At 36.4% G+C, this 20,679-nt stretch overlaps 1 long non-coding RNA gene across 3 annotated transcripts in view; it reads right to left on the reverse strand.

Moving 5' to 3' along the window:
• Nucleotides 1-20,605, reverse strand: part of LOC106034561 (uncharacterized) — a 105,109-nt gene extending 84,504 nt beyond the window's left edge. The window contains exon 1 of one of the 3 annotated variants that reach the window (XR_010832250.1): nt 1,368-20,605. This is a non-coding gene — a long non-coding RNA (uncharacterized lncRNA). Of the gene's footprint in view, nt 1-1,356 lie in introns of all 3 variants that reach the window. The other 2 variants (XR_010832249.1, XR_010832248.1) reach the window with 2 other exon arrangements.
• Between the last annotated feature and the right edge of the window lie 74 nt (nt 20,606-20,679).

The raw sequence follows: 20,679 nt of genomic DNA on the forward strand, positions 1-20,679 counted from the left end.
TGCAATTCTCAATTGATGATGACATTAGGAACCAAAAAAAACAACAGTGAAGGAGAAAAGGTCCACAGCAGTTCTGCATCTACCTGAAGGACTATAAAGCACCTGCAAGCCTGTTACCCTTGTGTGTTCTCTGTTATGTTTACAGCTGAAGAATTAAGGATGTTCTTATAAGGTAAAACCAATTCAAACGCAAAAGCACATTAAAACAAAACAAAGCAAAACCTCAATGGAAATTTCTTAGCCTGTCTTTCATTAGTCTGCATAGCTATTAATGCTCCACTCATCCTTTTAATGGGACATGTTAAAATAATTGGCTATTCCAGACCTCATAAGCAGAAAAAACATCACTTTCCTTTCCTCATAAGGCAGGAGAGGACAAGCGTTTAGGGACTCTCTTCAAAACACAGTAGGTGTTTATTGATATATATTTTCCCTGTGACTTCTTCCTTGTCTGACTTGCTGATTAGCTTCTAGCATTCATTCTTTTTCTCAGAGGCTATAAATCATAATAGATTATAATTAAATGTTAGTTCATTGTATTGTTTGCGTATCAAGTGCAGGTTTCTGTTGCATTAAGAGCTGTATGCACACAATGAGAAACAGGCATCGCCATAAAGAGCAAACAGCCCTGTCTAGACAAGGCTCAGAAAGATGTCCCAGGTGCAGCTGATCAACTTATTTTTACCCACCCTCCTGAGGGGGGGGGGAAGACTCAAATAGAAAAAGATACTGCCTCTAGCTTGCCACTTAAGAGGTAGCGAGTCCAGAAAATTTTGCTCACATTTGTGTAAGGAACAATACACAAGAACATAATTAATTCACTCTAGACAAGCTAATCTTTTTCAGATGCTTTGTAGTAATCACTACTTTTTCCCAGTTCTTCCTCCCTCTCCCTTCTTGTCTATTTGATTCTATTCCATAACCCAAAACAGGAGAATGACTGTTCTGAGTCATAGCAAGTGCTTACCTAGCCCTATACCTGTCTGCTCCGGCCTTGAGCAAACACAGGCTGAGATGCTGCCTACTGTTCCCTAGTGGTGGTTATATATCTAGATCTTTCAGAGAGCTCTGACTCTTATGCCATTTTTTTTTTCTCCTTAAACTTTTCAATCTAACTTAGACTTTAGATAGGTCTTTTGCAAGCAGTTTTTCACAGCTTGTTTTTTTTAAGCACAGAGAAAGCATGCTATTTTGTTAACACTTCATATTTAAAAAACAACAAGCCTTACAATCTTCTATTTTACTCTAGATGCCCATAATGTGTTTTAAACGCTTGCATCTTGTCTGAAAGAAGAACTATCTTATTCATAGATTAGGTGGCAAGAACATACAGAGGCTACAGAGCACATTACTCACCACTTTCTCACCTAGGCCATTTACAGAGCTCAAAACTCAAGGAAGAGGAACCCATCACATTGCTCCCAGGGAAAAACAGGAGCTTCCCCTAGGCTGAATTTATATAGACCCCACCCAGGCAGGGGATGAGGCTGCTCCACCCAGGTCCAGGTGAAGCTGTTCAGGGTCTTGTTAAGGCACAATTGGCTCCTCCGGTTCCTCTCTCTCTCCTGGTTTTTGGCTATGTTTGAAAAGCTGTTTTTAACCTTTCAACCTCAGATACAGCCAACCTGTGTCTTAAACAGCTTTGATTGTGCCTTGAGAGAATTAGCCCAGGTGCACAGCTGTCCCAACAAGCTCCCCTCTGAGATTGAAGCTGCACTGTTCTCCAGCTTGTCTCACATAACTGCTGCATCTTGGGATCACAATCCCAACACGATCTACCTTACCATATTCTCTGTACTCTATTCTCATTAATAGCACTCAAAGTTCATTCAATCTGGAATTCAGTTTAAAAGCCCATTCCCAGGACCACATCTCATCCAAGTCAACTGCAATTCAACTCAATGGCAATGCTCAAAGAGATCTTACTGGTGTTACTGGGAATTGAATCAAGGATTTGATCTTTTAACTGCTGAAACACTTATTGAAACTAGCAAATATAGCAGTTCCTGACAGCCCAGCCATATTTAGGGAATTATTGATATTTAAATCAATACTGTTTGCTTTTAAGCCAGTGTCTCTGTCCTGCTGCTCTCAGGAAGGCCTCACCCCATACTTAAATTTTCCTGAGTCATGCATATTACAAGCATACATGTTACTGAACATAAATTGTAAGTGCTTTTAATTACAGTAATTTGTAAATATATCTTTTACACTACATATCACACGTTGAATTGCCAATAGCTCCTAACATTTTTCCACTTTCAGTATGCTGCTTATTTCATCAGCACAGGCTGTTCTGCTGTTTTTATTCTCCAAACCAGCCTGACTTTATGATTCTGTTCATTTCACACCTGGCAACACAGAAAATGCAGAGGTAATAGAGGGGAAATCCTTTAGCAATCAGTAAAATGACCAGAACTGCAGTGGTGATGTGTGCTATTTTCTCAAGCAGTAATAAAAAACGTGAATTTTCAAGGGAGCTACAAGTCATTGTTTGCTACAGTGACACGCCAGCATATGCTCATGTTATCATTTAATAATACAGAAGATAGCACTCATCATGACCATCAGAGAGCAAAATAACAGGGAGGCAGGTGTTGTCATACAAAGTACCTCACTGTAAGATGCATAACACATGCTCTGGCTGTTGATGTTGGAAGCAGATTTTATACAGAAATACATAAACACAAAAGATCCTGAACATGCATATGCATACAAATGCACATTCTCCTCTTAGAGTAGTGAAAAAACACTGTATATGCTTTACCTGGAACATCATGGAAAGTTTAGATTTTGAAAAATAATTCCAGTCATGACTTTTCAGAATCTCATGTTTGGCTTCATGACATTTGCTTAATTGCAGCGTCTTCTACCTCAGTCTTCTCCAGTGATGACACATTCCTACCTGAGATTGGAAAGATAAATTGTATGCTTTCCAGTGTGTATTAATAGGCCAGAGACTTAGAAATCCTACATCTGAACACAAAAGTTTCAATGTTTTCACCTAAGCAGTGACTTATGCAGTCATTTTTATTTACCAACAATAAATAAGCTACAGTAGGAACCATCTGTTGTTATAACGAATCCAGATAAAACACATCTTCCTCATCAATGGATGCCAGAGGTGGGGAATCAGAAGTGAACCTCCCTGGGTTGAATTTTTGCAAGATGACTCAGAGGAAATAGCAGAACAGACATTTGAAACAAGTGGTGGGAGAGAGGTCAGGGGTAGATATAATCATAAGCTCTTGTCTCGTAAGAAGGAAATAATTCCCCCAGACTGATGATATGGAGTAAGATAAGCATCAACACAATAGGGGTTAGATTCGAAACCTTATAAAAGACAGAACAAAAGCAACCTAGACAGAAACTGCCTCAAAACTATTTTTACGTACTCCTAACCTTATTTCAGATTCATCTTCTGAACTTTTTTTTCAAATAAATTCCTCTGCATGTTTCACCATTTAAATATGCTTCAAAAAATCACTGATAATTTTATAAAGTTCACAGAAAATATTGTCATTTTACTTATGCAAGCTAACTTTCTTTCCTATTATTTCATTTACTGCTCCAATAAATATCAAGACTGCAATAAAACAGAAGCTCATCCACTAAAACATACACTATGGAATGGGTTCAAAATTTGTACAGAAAGCATCCTGATAAAATAATATATAAAGAAGGAAATCAAATGCAGATTAGCTATTCAATAAGGCACAAATAATTAATACACATCTAATACAACTAAACTTTAAGCCAAATACATTTACATAAATATTTGATATATGCTTATTAAGTTTAGAATATATATTGTTTACACTTGACAACGTTAAATAAATTCACTCCTAAAATCTCCAAACTGCTCACACAACAGACACATGCAAGTATACGAAACCTTTGGGAGAAAATCTTGGTATTTTAGTGGCAATTTGTAAATAATCAGTATCCCATTGTCTCCAGTAAAGGCTTTTGTTTCAAAAAATATCATATATACAGGACAAAAAAAAGGGGGGGGGGGCGAATTTCAAAAACAACAAAAATATATACTCTAATAAACTGAAGCCTTTTTTCAGGGAAGGGCAAGACTGTAAAGGCCCTAGGGAAAACAGGAAACAAATGTCATCTTTCTTTTCATATAATTGTATACCCATGTGCTTTATATAATCAAAATGAATACTTCAATTTGCTACATATTTAGCTGGAGGAACAGAAGGCATATGGAAAAAAAGCCCCAGGGGCAAATGATCTCACTCACCTGGAAAACAATGTGCGTGTTAATAGAGTAATTTGTTAATTAAAGATTCTAAGATGCCCACCAAAGCCATTTATTTTTGAATTACCACTTCCTAGAGTTAAACAAGATCCTTGGTAAAATGTAATTAGAAACTCTATTTTTCCTCTGTCTCAGTTGTTTCTGAGTGCAATCAATTTGACAAGTATCCCAAGAGTTACCTCAGTAGCAGATGGTCCACACACTCACCCAATCAGCACTGTGCACCAAGAACAAAAAAGATAAAACAATTTCACGCCTGTCGCTAGAGCTCCAAGATACAGTGCTGTATTGAATTATCTTCAAATTAAGCTCCTTACTTGCAATGGAACACAAAACAGGGACAACTGCTGAAGACAAATAAGTACTCATTTATAAGACTCCAAGCACAGTGTGTTTTTCTTTTTTTTCAGGAACACTTAAAATATGGGCAGTGTCTTTTCAGCTCTCAGTAATGAATATGAGAACGTGGCCATAAATATTTATCCAGAGGCATATTAATTCCCCTGATACCTTGAAATACTTCCCATTGCAACCATGTGGCAGCCCATTAGAAAACTGATAGCTGGATTTTATTTTACTTTTTTTAAGGAAATAACAACAAATTAACATGCTTTATGTTAAGAACCCTAATAATTCTGTTTTGTTCATTCTGAAAGAAACAAATTCAAATGACTAGCTTGCATTTACAGCAGTAATAAAAAATTATTAGGTAAATAACCCACAGGCATGTGTTATTCAGGAAAGTCCTCAATTCCGAAGCTTTCAAGGATGCTCTATAGGTCACTATGACAGGGGGAAGGAAGAATCGGGTTAGTAAGAAACACTGGCTCTTACTCCTGATGCTGCTGTTGGCTGTGCCCCCAGGTCCAACTCCTGTGTTACACTTGGTTTAGGAACCTAAGGGATGAAAGAAATTCATATTGCAGTGGTATGGGAATGGGGGTTATTCTTAAAAGTCCACTTTCGGGTGCAAAACACAGTAAAAAATAGGAGACAAATAGGGGACAGGACAGTGGGAAACTACATGCTGCATGGTCTGGTTGCTCCTGTTCTTCATGGAGGAATTCAGCCAAAACCATTGGCAGATGATGTTTGAATTATAAGTAATCACAGCAGAGCTTCATTTTGGCAAGTTGCTAAGAGACATGCTGAAGATTTCAAAAGCACCATTGTCTGCTCCCCAGAAAAACTAGAAAATCCCTAACAAAGGAAACTGACAGTATATATTGCAATTAGACATAGGGATTTCTCAAACAAATGCACCAGTGAAGAGCTATTCTTTATGTGCTCAGCTTAGGTGCAAGCATTTATCACACAGGGACTCTGTTACAGAAGGTGTTGGTCAGTGGTTGGTCACTTGTTTATATAGGGTTGTTCCCTCTTATTTTGCAGTTGATTTTAAGAACATGATGTTCTCTTTGCATTAGTACTCACTTTGCCATTTATACAGTTATATTTATAAAAATCAAAAAACAAAACCAACAATAAAACATAGCTGCATTTACTGGTTACATATGTAATTACATAAATACTTAGGTGTAGACACACAAAAACTAAATCTACCTCTTTTAAAATTTTTAAATCAAAATCTTGTTATGCATTAGTCGGAGAAAGTTTTGTGAACTCAGGTATATCTAAACCTGAATCCACTGAAAAATAGTTTTGCTGTAGTAAGCATTTACAAGTACAGTAATTAACGTTGACATGAAAATAACACAAGGACAGGAGGGTGAAACACTCTAAGCACAGCATATAAAACACAATATCCCATGAATACGCGGCAAATAATGCTATTCTGTATGCGAGATAATAGGTATTTCGGGGCGGGGGTTGGGGGCGGGGGGAGTGACAAAAATCTCAGCAATACAGTAGCAAAACGCTTAAAATATGGGATTTAGAGTTATATTCTGGCTACAATTGATGGAGAGGTTTTATTTTTCTGGCCATTGTATCTTTAAAGCTCAGCAAGTCTGATATTCCCTCCCTCTTTCTGTAGTACTTTTGGCATCTGGCTTGATTTCAGCAATTGGGAACTTTTAGTATTGGTCCACGCTGTAGCTCTGAGAAGGGTATTTATTCTACAGAGAAGAGCATTCTTTTTCCTAACTTACCTGGATATTTTGTTGTACCTTTCTTGACTCAAAAGAAAAAAAAATAATAACAATACTCTATGACCACAACCAAACTTGATTTTTCTCCTCCAACAGCTAGATATGGAAGTGATCCCAGAATCCCCCAAACCCACCAGCTTCTCTATATCAAAATCCCCCCAATCCACCCACTTCTCTGTATCAAAATGATAAAATTCTTTCCCCTCTTTTGTTTTAATCTCCATCTTGTTTCAGACTACGCCCAACAACAGTAGGTAAATAGAAGCTTTTCACCTGTCAAGCTCGCATCAAGAGTAAAAAGAAAACCCCAAACAAATCAAAAGTTTGGCTTCCAGAGAATGCTACAAGATCTCACTGTTGCTCATTTGAGGAAAGAAAGGAAAAAAAAAAAATTGATTTCTATTATTAATCAATACTGTTAGAAATATATTCTAAGAAGATTCTTTCTGTCCTATTTTTATGAACATTCCGAACATTTCCTATGCTCTTAATTATAATAATTTCTATTAGCCCACAGGCCATATCTTGTTTTCATACAGATTTCTCTCTCTGATACAACATATTTCCATATCTGTCTTATCTTTATTTGTTGTTGTTTTTGTTTTTGTTTTCAGTGCAATTGTGCATCGATACTGTGTTCCGTGTATTCACCCTGGTGAGTATACATGGAAACTTTTTGAACCTGGACAATTTTTCCTAAGTCTGCTCAGGCCAGCGAAAATATATTTAGTGCATAACTGAAATATCAAAATAACACGATGAAGGATTCTGAGCTTCTCTCCATCTACCTTTGCACACCCTTCCCATTGGTTTGAGAGTCTATTGTATTAGTTACAGTTTCTTTAGTTGTTTTTTACAACTGACTAGATAGACTTTTAGCTAACTGCTACTACAACTGGAGGACTGGATGAGGGGATGAAGCAAATGACTGAGAGCACAAACACTTCAAAGCAGGAAGAGGGTACAAGGAACTGCAGGATAAATGCCTATCATATGTCAGCTGCTTGCTGCTGGCTTCTCTCAGGGAACCAACAGCTTGGAGTAGTACATTGGGGCAATGGCAAGGAATATGTTAAATACGATTTTCAGTCTTAGTTTACACTCTAAGGTCAGGCTGGTTCAATGCTTTGGGATGGTAACTACTGAAAGATTCATTTTGCATTGTTCTAAATCATATCTCAAGCAATTAATTTGATTATTATATAAGAATTATATAACTATTATATATGCTTAATTCAAATGTGAGCAATTACTGAGTATCGAAAAAAGTCAAATTAACTTTTGCACATTATTTTGTGGCCCACCAGTGTCCCGCAGCCAAAGTCACTGGTTAACTGATAAATGGTACATCATTTATTGTGTACACAGCCTTGAAAAAATGTATTCCTTTTTGTTCAAAATGCTACTAATCTGAATTTATTTTTGCCTCTCTCTCCTCCCATCAGGGATAAATAATATTAAATTTGCTAAAAGGACCAAAAATGAAAAAGTAGCCTGCTAATTGTCTTGAATTATCAAAATACTACTCACCACAAATAATTACTTAGCATAGTAAGACTATGTAAATTAACTGACACATGCTTTTATTAATCTTATTCCTTGAGTTATACAAGAGAATTCAGAAGGGAATTAAAAAAAAAATAAAAATAAGAAGGAATGTTTTTTCCAGTTAAACTTACATAGTCATTCATCCCAAATTACAGTTAAATCTATTGGTTATAATTGCTATCTGTTTTTTCTCTTTCTGTTTTCTTTGACAGTTTTGGAGCCCCATTTATTCTAATAAGTATTAGAAACACTATCAGATCTATCAGTCTTATTTTGCCACTACACTTTTCTTTGTAGGTCAACACTTGATCTGTAGGGTCTAGATTAAGATACATCAGTCAAGAACAACCAACACAATAGTCTCCCCATCCTGCTCCACTTAAGTCTCTATCTAGTACAACACACATAAACTGTTTAAATATATTTTGTCCATATCTGGGGTTATCAGATAGTGATGTGAGTAGTGATGAAGTGAGAACGTAAATTTGCTGCTTTTGTTGCTCGGCAAAGACCTTGTGGAAGTCCTTGTATTTCAGGTTTTGTTTTGGGAATAAAACTACCATCTGCTGTATTATTTCCTCCCTAAAACTGCCAGTTCACGCCAAGGTAAATTAATTTCTTATTATTTTGCATTACCATCAGTGTCTTCTGCTGCAGACTGGGATCTTTCCCTTCACAAAGTAGTTACGAGTTTGCAGTAATGTGGAGTTCATTAAAAGCTGTGATGTTATGGGAAGGGTTATTGGAAAATAAAAAATTGGAGAGGCTCTCTAATGTTTATATAGATATCCTGTTACTTTGCCAGGTGAGGAACAAAGAGGAAATTGCTGTAGGAAATGGAAGGGAGATAGAGTTAATGAATTTTCTAGCAACTTGAACATTTCCTTGATAAGGAAACATGGGGCCCTTTGCTACAAAGGTCTACAAAGAATTCAGTTCCACACTGCCAGCTCAGCAATCTTTGTCTCAGATGTTTGCATAGCAAAGTAATATTTGCAAGTTCAGGCAAAAGTCTAATTGTAGCTTTACAGTACAATGACAAGCCTGAATAAAATTACCTCTTCTAGAAAACTGATGCATGTGCAATCTAAAATAAAAAGGAGAATACATTACTCATCTAAGATGTATTGGTTAATTCTAATTTCTTTGCCTAAGCTTTTTATCAATAGAAAACACACCTAGCATTAAATAACTTTTATTTCTCCATAGAAATATTTTCAAAGGAAAATCTGACTGAAAACCACAGAGCAGGCTAAGCGAGAAAACTTTGCCTATGAACAGAAATACTTTGGAATATATTTTATGGCTACAAACAAACTTTATGTTCTTACAGCTGCTGGCAGTCTGTAAATAATGGCTGGCAAATTGATAAAGTAATCTCATGGGCCCAGGAGAAGCTCTCAATGCTGAATCAAAGTCCAGAACAGACCTGCCACTATAACTGAATTGTATTTTAAATTACCTGGAGTAATTGAAGAGTTTTGACGATTTTTGACCCATTCTATTTGATAGAATACAATTTAACACTACAATTATAGATAAAAGTAGTAATTCCCTTGCCATCTACAAGTGAAAATGTTTCACTAACTGTAGTTAATAAATAGCATAATTGTGATGTATTAAAAACAAATCAACCCTTGATGAAATCTATACAGATTAGAAAATGTCAGTTGTCAAAAAGGAATGTAAAGTGCATTATAAGAAAAGCATAAACAGAAATGAGATCTACCCTAACAATGAACCCAAGGAAGACTAGATCAAATTCCTGATCACTAGAGAAAGAATGAAAATTTTCCTTTACAAGAAAAAAAAAAAAAAAAAAAAGGAAAGGAAACATCAGCTGCCAAGCCTGAGGCTTTCAGTGGCTGAAACCACCATCTGTGGCAGGGCGCCTGCTGTTACCTCAGCGAGCGTGGTGAAATCTGCAAGAATTTATTACACTAAACTCATTTAATTCGTAGGCTTTAAAAGGAAAAATAACACTAACCACTGAAGAGAAATTAAAATGTATGCAGTGAGATTATGGCGTTCCATCCCAATAAATACCTTATTGTCATTTCCAGTCACAGTCCACCCTGCGCCACTATAGAGTTCATTAGGCCTCAAGACAGAGGCCTGTCAGTCGTGCTTGGTCTGAACCCATCCTGGCCTTCCTGGGTCTTTATTTTGCTGTAAAAGCTAATTTTTATTTTTTATTTTTTAACAGCCAGATGGATATACCTTGTATATGCTTCTTCTGTGTGTTTGGGATAGCTGTAGTTTTATACAGACAGCAGCACGAGCTGTTGTTCTGTGAGTAATGACGCAGCGTCATGAAACACAGGCCTCTGCGGCAGGCAGCGGCCTGCGACGGGGACACGGGCTGCAGTGCTGAGGGCATTGGGCAGGGTCCAACTGAAGGTCTCCTGAGGGAGACCTTCAGAACAGAACCTACTCTAGGGCTTTTAAAAATTATTTTTTAAAAAAAGTATCCAATATCAAACATTCCACAGACAGTAAATTTGAAGGCCACACGGACTTGCAGACCAGTGTAGAAAAAAATAGGTATAAAACATGTTAGCACACATCTAAAAAGGACCCTATCTTGGCCAAGAATGAGGAGGAAGGAAGCACCAACACCAACTTCATATCGCTCCTGGCAAAGGGCAGGGGATGGCAGCACGAAGCACATGTATAATGACTTTAGCTGTATTGTTATTGCTTAGATTTTCTCTAATGGTGTTTTTTTCCTTATTCTTTGTATTTTTTCTTTTTCAGTAATCATTAAACATGGATTAATAATAATAATTCTCTGAATAAGATTTCAGTTATCATAACCCTAAATTTTTAGTTTTACATATGAAGTGCATTTCTTTTTTTTTTGCCCATAACAAGACTGCAAGTGTAACAGAGTGTCTTTTAAAGCACATTACAAGAAGAAACTTAGTCCCTGTATGAGGGTATGTTCACCAAATTCACACTGGTTCTGTCCAGGGTTGTGACTCTCTGAATCACCACCATCTTTAATGGGTGTCCCATACAGATGCTGAACTGCTGCTTTTTATGGTGGCAACTGGCACAGAGGTAGTCTGGATCATTGATTTTCTACAAATGAATTACAAGCTTCTGATCGATACCTTCCATTTCATCAATTAGATGAAATCTTGAGTGCACACAGGTGTGTTATAAATATCCAAGGACTCATGGGTTTATTCTTCTTGATCTCAGAGTGACTAGAATCAAGACTTCAAAAAACCTTTTGTAAACTGTATCAATGCCAAACTCAGTGAGTTAGGAAGAACCTTGCTGGGAACATCAGTGAGTCTGAGGGAAGGGGTAAAACAGGAGACTTTAAACCACCAGAGGGGGATGTCTTGAGAATATTATTACTTATATCATATGAAAATCTATCTGTAAATATACTCACTACATGAAAATCTGACATAGATCCTTCCAGTGCTTGCAATGATGCCATTTAGGAACAATTTAGCCCTCCTTTTTTGACACGTATTTTGGTTTCTTTGCTTGTACCTCACATTGTGTCTTGCAACTTGCCTTTACATATATCCACCTGCCATTCTTTTGCTTCACAATTTCACGAATGACTGTTGTACTAGTGACAAAAGGTGAAGGATAGTACAAATAGAGTTGTACTATCTTTAGTACTATCTGTACTTTTCTTAATTTGGACAATAACCTGGGATTTGAATGCCAGGCACCAAACCTGGATCTGAATTGCTGAGAGGTTGTTGTAACAGGTCCTAATGGAGATAAGGAGTTACCTCTCTGACAAGCCTTGCACCCTGTAAGTCCAACTCCTGTCTGGGCTAATTTTTTAGCAGAGTGCCCCTACTGAAATCACTAGGATCTAACTGTCTTTCATGCAAGCTGGAAGGTTAGCCATGACTACATCTACCTGATTTCTGAAAGCCCCTAAACATGAATGCTCTGCCCCCTCTCTGAGCAACCTCTCCTACTACTGTCTGAAATAAATGTATTTTATGCATGCATATTAAAATGCATGCAAAGCTTCAAGTGCTTTTTCACCATAGAAATTGTCATTGAACCTCTATCAAAATGTTCAGACTTTATTCCCGTCATTTCTGGGCAACTGCAAAAAAATATATATATAATTTTAAATATTTTTAAAATGAAATACATATTTTTAATAAATAAAAGTAAATTGATAACACTTTTCAAAAATTGATTTTGTACTCCCCCATGCATGTCTAACTAAGGCTTTCAGTTTTATCTCATGCTGTTGAGGAATGGTACTTTGCATTATTCAGCAATGATTTCACATCATACCAAAGATAAAGCCAACACCGGGGATAGCTGGCTTTTCTCACATGTTTGGGGATGTTTGTGTTGACGAACACTCACTGATTCATTAATATTCATCAGCTGGTACTTAACTTTAAGAAATATATATGAAATGCTTACCAAATATAATAATACATTGCAGATATATATTCCATTATATTCATATATATATAACACATTCCAGAATCCATCAGAATGATTTCATCAGAGACAAATTGAAATGGTTAAAACCAGCATTAGTTGCAGTGCATTACTACTCACCTTGCAATATATTTTATATTGTGCCTGACTTTTCAACCAACAAAGAGGAAAAAGTCTTAATAGCATTTTACTCTATTCAAATATTGTAAAGGTGGGACATAAACATAACTGCATGAAATCAGTCATCCTGTTTAGCTTGTTATTTTTCATAATTGGAAAATGAAATACTACTCTACTCTGAATGCTATTATACTAGGAAATAAGTCAGGCATATAAATGGAATTTGTTTTATAGGTATTTAATATATTCTTTTGAGGCAGTTATGCTTTCTTTAGCTGAATCTTTTAATAATTTGTAGAGGTGTTTATGATGATGTTGATTGAAATGAATGCAAAATTTTGTATCTAGATATAAACACACACACATATTTTATTTCATTTAATATTCCATTATGACCACAGCAGTCAAGTAGGAGATAAACCCCTGTCATAGAGGTCAACAGATTTCATAAAAGGAAGTGTCAGTAATTTACTTAACAGTCTTGATGGACATGTAAACTGTATGACATTTACTACAGATGCCTATCACTTGATTTATTCATTGGGACTTGCACCAAAATCCAAAAGCAACTGGGCTAGGTTCATGAGACCATTTATGAAGGAAATTGCTACTTATAGAGAGCAGAATTATTACAGTGTAACCTGAAGTAGCTACGAGGAAACACAGGAAATGTTTCATAAAATGTTCTTTGTTCTTATGTAAAGCATACTTACTTGAATGCACTTGATACAGAGCTTTGTTCGATTTTAACCATGCACAGGTCTTTGGCACTGAATGAGTATGATTTCTGGGCATTATTTCAACTGTGAGATTTTTATCTTTATTCCATTACTGTTTTTATCTTTGTACTATGAAATTCACAACATGATGCTGAATTTAAGTTATTCAATTGAAGTTATGCTCCTGGCTACATATTTTTTAATGACATGTGATTTTGCCTCATAAACTGCCATGATCAACTGTTGTTTTCCTAATGGTTTCTCTGCTGCAACACCAAGATGCACACATGGAAGGATTGCACATTATTGTAAGAGGATATTTATGTGAGGGGAAAGAAAACAACAACTACAAAACTTCTAAAAGTTAAAAAAAGCAAGGCATGAACAGCAGGTTACTGTAGAGATATGACTCTGAAGCACATGAAGCCTAAATTCAGACAAGCATCAGCAAGGATCTTCAAAATGAAGTGCAACTAAGAGATGCTGAGAGAAACGAGAATACCAACTCTGTTCATATATTCAGTGCTATTTCATGGCAACACACCCAAGCAAATGGTCACCCAACTCTCTGCTCCTATTAGCATTCATTAGTTAAAGACCCTGTACTTGAAATGTGCTTGCAGATACCACATCATTTCTGGAGCTCACATTTTAAACCATGGACATCTGTATAACAGGCAATGTGGATAACTAATAGGGGTAGGATCTACCCTCTGGTAAGGAATGCTTCCAGCTAGCGCATTCTCTGTTTGTAATTGAAAAGCCATTGATTAAAATGTTAAAAATGAAAATGTTTGCTTATAGTTTCTTGCAGATCAGAATTAAATTCGACTACAGCTACGACTATGATAATGCTTTTTAAACCTCCAAAAAAGAATTAAGGTTGCTGGAAGGGAAAACATTAATCAGGAGAAAGCAAACCAGATGATGAATAAAAATGCAATAGGCATGAAAAGCCTGTTCAGATCTCTTCAGCTATGTATCATGCACAAACTGACAAGAAGCTATGCATTTACACATGGCTAGATATTTCTTGGCTTTTGTTGAGGTGCATGCTAAGCTTTTTTCTACCTCTTCTGGATAAAGCTTATTTCCAAATGCCTAGCTTTTAAATATTGCACATAAAAATAGTTCAAAAGTGACATCAAAACATGTCACTCAAATGTACTACTTTTTATTTAGAAGCTTTGTTGTATGTACCATTCCTATGGCAACTGTGTGTACTCCCTCCCATGACACAGCACCCACCTAGAACATCAAGATAAAGTGAAAGTATACGTTGCATAATTGAATAAAATTTCACATTCTTTCAATATGACCCGACAGCAATGTATCTACACTTTTGCTGTGGCTTATGCTGTCATTTTTCAATCTGAAAGAAATTTGTACACAGTGATGACCCGCTGTAGATGGGTAGAAAATCACTGGTCATCATTGTCACTGTAAAAAGAAAGATTTCTTCAAAATTGTGCATTTCAAAAATGCACAATTACTTTCTGATTTTGAAGTAGACTAAGCAGCAGTGAGAAAAAATATCGCTGTGTGACAGCAAAATAGAGTAACTGGCACTTGGTAAGCTCAGATCTATTTGATACAGATATTGCCTGTTTAGCAGCGAAATCACACATTATTGGATCTGTTATCTGTCTGTCCTCTCCTATAATGCACCTACAAAAACAAGGCTGAAAATGAGCTGTGGGCATCTGAAGTCAGTACCCTATGATTTCAAGCAGCCATAAACTTACCAATAAATAAACCAAGATTCATTAAAAAAATATATATATTGTTTTTCTTTAAATTACTGGCTGGACATGTGATACTGTTTTCACTTCAGCTCTTTTTGTTGTTGTTGCTGTTTGTTTGTTTGCTTGTTTTGTTTGAGTGGGGGGGTATTTTTCCTGGTAAAAAGTAAATTATGTAATTGAATACCTATATTTTATATATTTATTTTATATATTTTTATATATGCTATTTTATATATGTATATAATTTATATAAATATTTATTTTATATATGTGTATATATTTATACATATATTATATAAATATAATTGAATGGATATATATTCTGCACTTTATAAAGTTGTGGGCATTTTAGCTGCATCTTGAAGATAAATTTAAGTGTTCCTCAGAGAGTTACAGAGCACTTACTGGGTCGTGCTTGATTACAAGGGTCAGTATACTGCCTGGCACAGACCTAGCTTAAACCAATTCACATTTTCCCAAGCAATTACCAGGAACGGTTTTGCATTTTGGACAAGCTGAAGACCGTTTCCCCCCTGTTCACATGCAGTCACTTTTCCTGGGACAGTACCAGAGCCAACTGACATAGATGTGCATAGCATTGTGTCAGCTGTTTGCAGTGCCCAGAAACATTTGCAAACTCATTTAATTTATTATATTCTACTGAAAGGAAACAACTTGCATATGAATTCTGCTAGTCTATTTAGTGTAAGGCAGTCTCTCTCTTTTTTTTTTCTTTTTTTTCTTCTTTTTTTTCTTTTTCCTTATTGTCTTGCTAAGTAGAATTTGGGGTTCAACACACAACTAGCCGTATTTTGAAATTTCTGCTAAGCAAGCCTGGACTTGATTTTGTAGTTTGTTTTCTCCAGAAAATACACATACCTATCCTATGCGCACAGGTATCTGTTGGGATCTGTTGTTTTTTGATTTTACTCTTCTTTCCAGGTTGTTTTCCCATATAAGTTTTTCTCATTCATCACATTTAGAAGAAAAACAGTGCTTACTTTAAGATATGGTGAGATATCCATGTACAGAAAGAGTTATTTACTGTTAGAGAGAGTGGAACGAGCTCTTGCTTTAGAATACTGTAAAAAATAGTCTTAAATGTCTTCACAGTACAGATTAGTTTAAAACCAAGCACTTTCAATAATAAGTGCATAGTCAAAATGCTGGTTGAATTATTTAAACACTAGCTAAAACACTAGAGAAATAAAAGGTCCTGGATCATTCTTCAAGCCCTGTGAAATGAGAAGAGCTTTTTCATGCAGATCATTCCCATTTTATGCATTTTATTACTCAAACTGAGCAGAGGCTAAGAGCCAGGGTCTGAAAATTTGATTTAAAGTTAGATTATTGGCATTGGTGAGCATAATCACTCCAAACCTCCACAATGTTTATGAAACTTGGCCAGTGTTTATGGTCTAATTAGAATCTGGGACCAAACTCAATTCTACAGTATTCTTCTATATTTCTGTCCTTGCTGGGTGACAGAACATCTTGTGGAACTGCTCACAAGCTGCCCAAGTATCTATAAAAGCTGTTCCAGAATGCCTCCCAGTTGCCATAATTACAAGGTATATTTTCCTAATTTCTTTACCTTTCTCTGATCAAAACAGTTACGTAATGTTACTATGGATTGTGAGCTTATTATAGCCAATAATGAAATAACCCAAAGAAAGCCTAAATATTTCTACAACCATTTTAATTGACTTGAGATCCTCTTTTAGGAGGTGTTCTATTAGAATTCACGATTTTACATTGTTCTTCCCTTTCCTAACATAAAAAAATACAAATTTTATCAATGGTGTGGAGAAAAATAAGAAGAAATTATGATTAATTGCACCTAATATTGTTTTTGGATGCTCAGTTTACAATTAGTTCAGAATTTTTTATGATGTAAATCTTTTTTTTACATCAAAAATCAATGTATTAACATTAAAAATATTCTCTCTCCTTTTCTAGCTGAAAATGTCATAAACTTAGAAGCTAATAAAATACATTTCATCTTCTCATGTACTATTTGAGAAGATAAGTGTACGCACTATATTAGAAAGTAATTGCAATTGCTTCAGTCTCCTAAAGAAAGCAGAGTGAAATTATTTCTGTCCTAATTCACATACCGTGTTTGTGACTGAGATGAAAATCACATCAATGACCTCTCACATCTGTCTTCATGTACATGTACTCCCACTCCTCATAGTATAGCAACAGTTTCAGGATCCTGCATGTGTTGTAGCATGAATATCCACTACTGTCTAGCAGTAACAAAAAGGTCTTCCTAACCCCAAAAATGCAGTTAAACGTCTATATGCCTCATGTGTATGACAACCGCAAGCAGGATTTTTTTTTGTTCATTTTCCTTTGCATTTTGCAATGCAAAATGAATCCCCATGAAGGGAGGTGTATTTTTTTTTCATCATCCTTTTTGATAGCTGAGGTACCACTAGCTTTAAAACACACTTCTGGCAAGGAGCATCAGAAGACCCGAAAGTTAGGAGGAAATGAGAACTGAGTTTAAGCTTAGCATGCTAGAACTCCAAGGAAATGGCTCAGTTCATGAGACTGATAAGCAGCGTGATAGATTTGTGGAAAGAGAAAATTCAAAACATTTTTTATGTAGACTCAGAAAGAGCATTCAGAGCCTTTAAATGGCTTTGGAAATTCCCCAAGATCCACAAAGCTGTCAAACATCAGCCTAGTTGAAAAGTTTGCCTGTGAAAATGAATTATCCAAATCCAAAATCCAGACCTTGGCTTGTGATTTCTGAGCTAAATAATTCTTCATAGAACCAAAATCTTATTGACACAGAAAAGTTCAAGCTACAAAGATACATTCAGTGCAGCTCCATCAGATATAGATGGTGTAAGTGAGCATACAAAAATGGATGATTTCAGGTCAAACCAGTGCCTACTTATTAGTACTTTCATAAATCTAGAAAAGCAAAAGACCCCTATCCTGGTTACATATTTGTTATCACATAAGAGAGTCACACATTACTTGCTGGACTCACTAATTCAGTTTTAGGGGCAGGATACATGATTATTCTGTGTAATAAAAAGAAACAATCATTTAATAGAAAAGGGAAAATATTTTAGGCTGAATTATCTTAGACTGAACACAAATATAACTAAATCATGAAGAAAAGTAAGTACAGTCTGAAACAACACTAAACTGAAATGGTCCGTTTTTATTGTAGATACATGAAACTATAGGAAAATTGAGGCATGTGTAAAACATGAGAATCTCATTCCATCTAGTACCTGGATATGCTTGTTTCTGATGATCAGAAGCAATCTGCTGTGGATGACACTCCCTGGCAGAACACTAGCAGGACAGGGAACTATCCAGGTGAGTAAGTTCTCACTCTCATGAGGAAGACTTCAGTTGCTGGGGTTTGAAAAACAAGATTTCAGTCACTATCAAGTCTTTCATTATTATTCACTTGTAAGCAGGAAGAAAATTCCATCTTCCGTTTTATTGAAAAACTAGACAGTTGCCTGAGCTAATGCTCAGAGGGCATAGACAATTTGCAACATCTTGCTGTAAAGGCCTCCTTTCCATTCCTCATCATTTTGCCCGCCTCTGCAACACACCCACTGATATCTCCTTACCCTGCTTTCCCTCGATGGCGCTGACACCCAGTGGGTGTCTTCCTCTGCTCTCGAATCTCAAAAGCCACTCTCCATCCCACCCACTCTGCCACCTAAACCCACTTAGTGACCCATCACCACACCGAGCATTCCCAGACTCTTTTCCACCTAACATCCCAGTTCAGACATCTACCATCCCAAAAACAAGTTTTGCCTCCCTACAAATTTAGGTTTAGTCTATAACAATAAACTTCATCCTTACTGCTTGCCTGTAACAGCACTAGGGCCAGCCTTGAAGACTATCAAAGAATATTTGATACTGTGAGTACTTGGCATTTTGGCTTCGGTGGGGGGTGGGGGGTGGGGAATTAAAAATGATATACTTTGCATATTGTTTAAATGGTCTTTTTTATTACTTTATTTTCACTGTTTTTAAACTGTAATGACTTTATTTGTTTATGGAAGTGTGCACTGCATGTCTAGTACTGCTTTATAATAGCTGGATTTAGATCCAGACTCTTATTTCTATCCTAGACATCATTAAACAATTTATTTTCTGTGATAGGGGAGAGCTCGTGGGCAAGAGCTCTCCATTAGTATGAATTATTAACGATATGTATATACATGCATTATGGATTTAAAAGATGAAAAGACAGCTTGCCAGTTATTCTATGGAGCTTTCTCCGTCTACAAGGCCACTGGATTTCAGACAGCTGTCTGTGCTGAGTGGTCACAGACAAGGAATCCCTGATGACCATATAGATTTTGTTTTCCTGTTGCTAAAATTACATAAAATGTTCCAGAAAAATAAATAAATAAATAAATAAATATATATATGGTTGGTAATATCTGCTTAATCTTCCCACTCTTCTTCCTGTTGTAATGTTATGTTGCAAAACAGCTGATAGCTCAACAAATATTCTGGGAAGGGGTTGTAGCACTGTCATCAAAATATATACACTTTAATTTTAAAATAACTTACAAGAAGGATATTTTTGTAACCACAGCATTTGAGCAAATTGTGTCATTTTTAGATACTCCTGCTGACGCATCTGCTTGTGATGTGTCAAATCACATCTATCAGCTATGTTAAGCTACATAACCCTGCATGATAATGAAAAATGATGGAAAGAAGCAGCTTTGATACAGTACATCACACTGTGACACAGCAGTGAAAAGTCTAAAACGTTTAAATCTCAAATAAAACCTCTTAGATGTGCAGCGGCAGATAAGTCTCCACTCATGTTTCTACACAGCTTTGCTCTCTGTGAAAAACAATCTGAAATTACCTTTCCAGGTAATTAGTTCCCTTGGTACTTCAGGGTTCATCCATCCCGCTGCTCAGGATAATGCCACACAGTCCAGAAAGTCCAGTGTCCGAAAAACCCATCTTTTGGTATCCAGGGGTTAAAAAACAAAAATACTCCCGAGGAGAACTGCATAAAAGGATGAAGGGAGGTTTCTAGAGATTAATTATCACTACTCTCAGTAGGCCCAGGAAGAGTTGATTAAAGCTCTAAAGCTCTTTGTTGCTATCTTTAAAAACCTTTGCAACTGGACCCCTTTATGCCTAACTCTCCTTGTATATCTTTGTGTTGCTTTCTACCTCTATGAACATTGCCAGGGTCAATACTATTATATTTTTTTCTCTCCAAAAGTACCTGCGTCTTTTCCTCTAGGGAACCTTTCACAAACCACTTTCTATTGTCCTTCAAGGGTAGTGATTGACATGGATAGTTCTCCAACAGGTTCCTTTGCACCTACTTCTGGGTAAACTGGTGTTGGCAGATGAAAACACCTTCCCTTTTATTTCTTCTGTTTCTAGAAGATAACCTGTTAGAAGGAGAGAACAATGTGCAGCTGTGGGCAGTGGCAGAGAGCAATGTGCTTGCTTTGCACACTGAAAACTCTTTCTACTGAATAATTTCTCCAGGGAGAACAGGGACTTTCCTTAGAGCAAATTGTATGCAAATCTCCTCTCACTATCCTGTCTTTTTTTGACAGTGATGGATTGACAGACCAACTACCAAAAGGCATACTAAGGAAATCAGCACTGCTAATTTAAGGGGGGGGGGGGGGGGGGGGGGGGGGCACGACACAAAATACAGCTAAGTAAAAACTCAGATGAAATAG

The sequence above is a fragment of the Anser cygnoides genome, chromosome 6 (assembly GCF_040182565.1).
Source record: "Anser cygnoides isolate HZ-2024a breed goose chromosome 6, Taihu_goose_T2T_genome, whole genome shotgun sequence".
In the NCBI taxonomy this organism is placed as follows: Eukaryota; Metazoa; Chordata; class Aves; order Anseriformes; family Anatidae; genus Anser; species Anser cygnoides.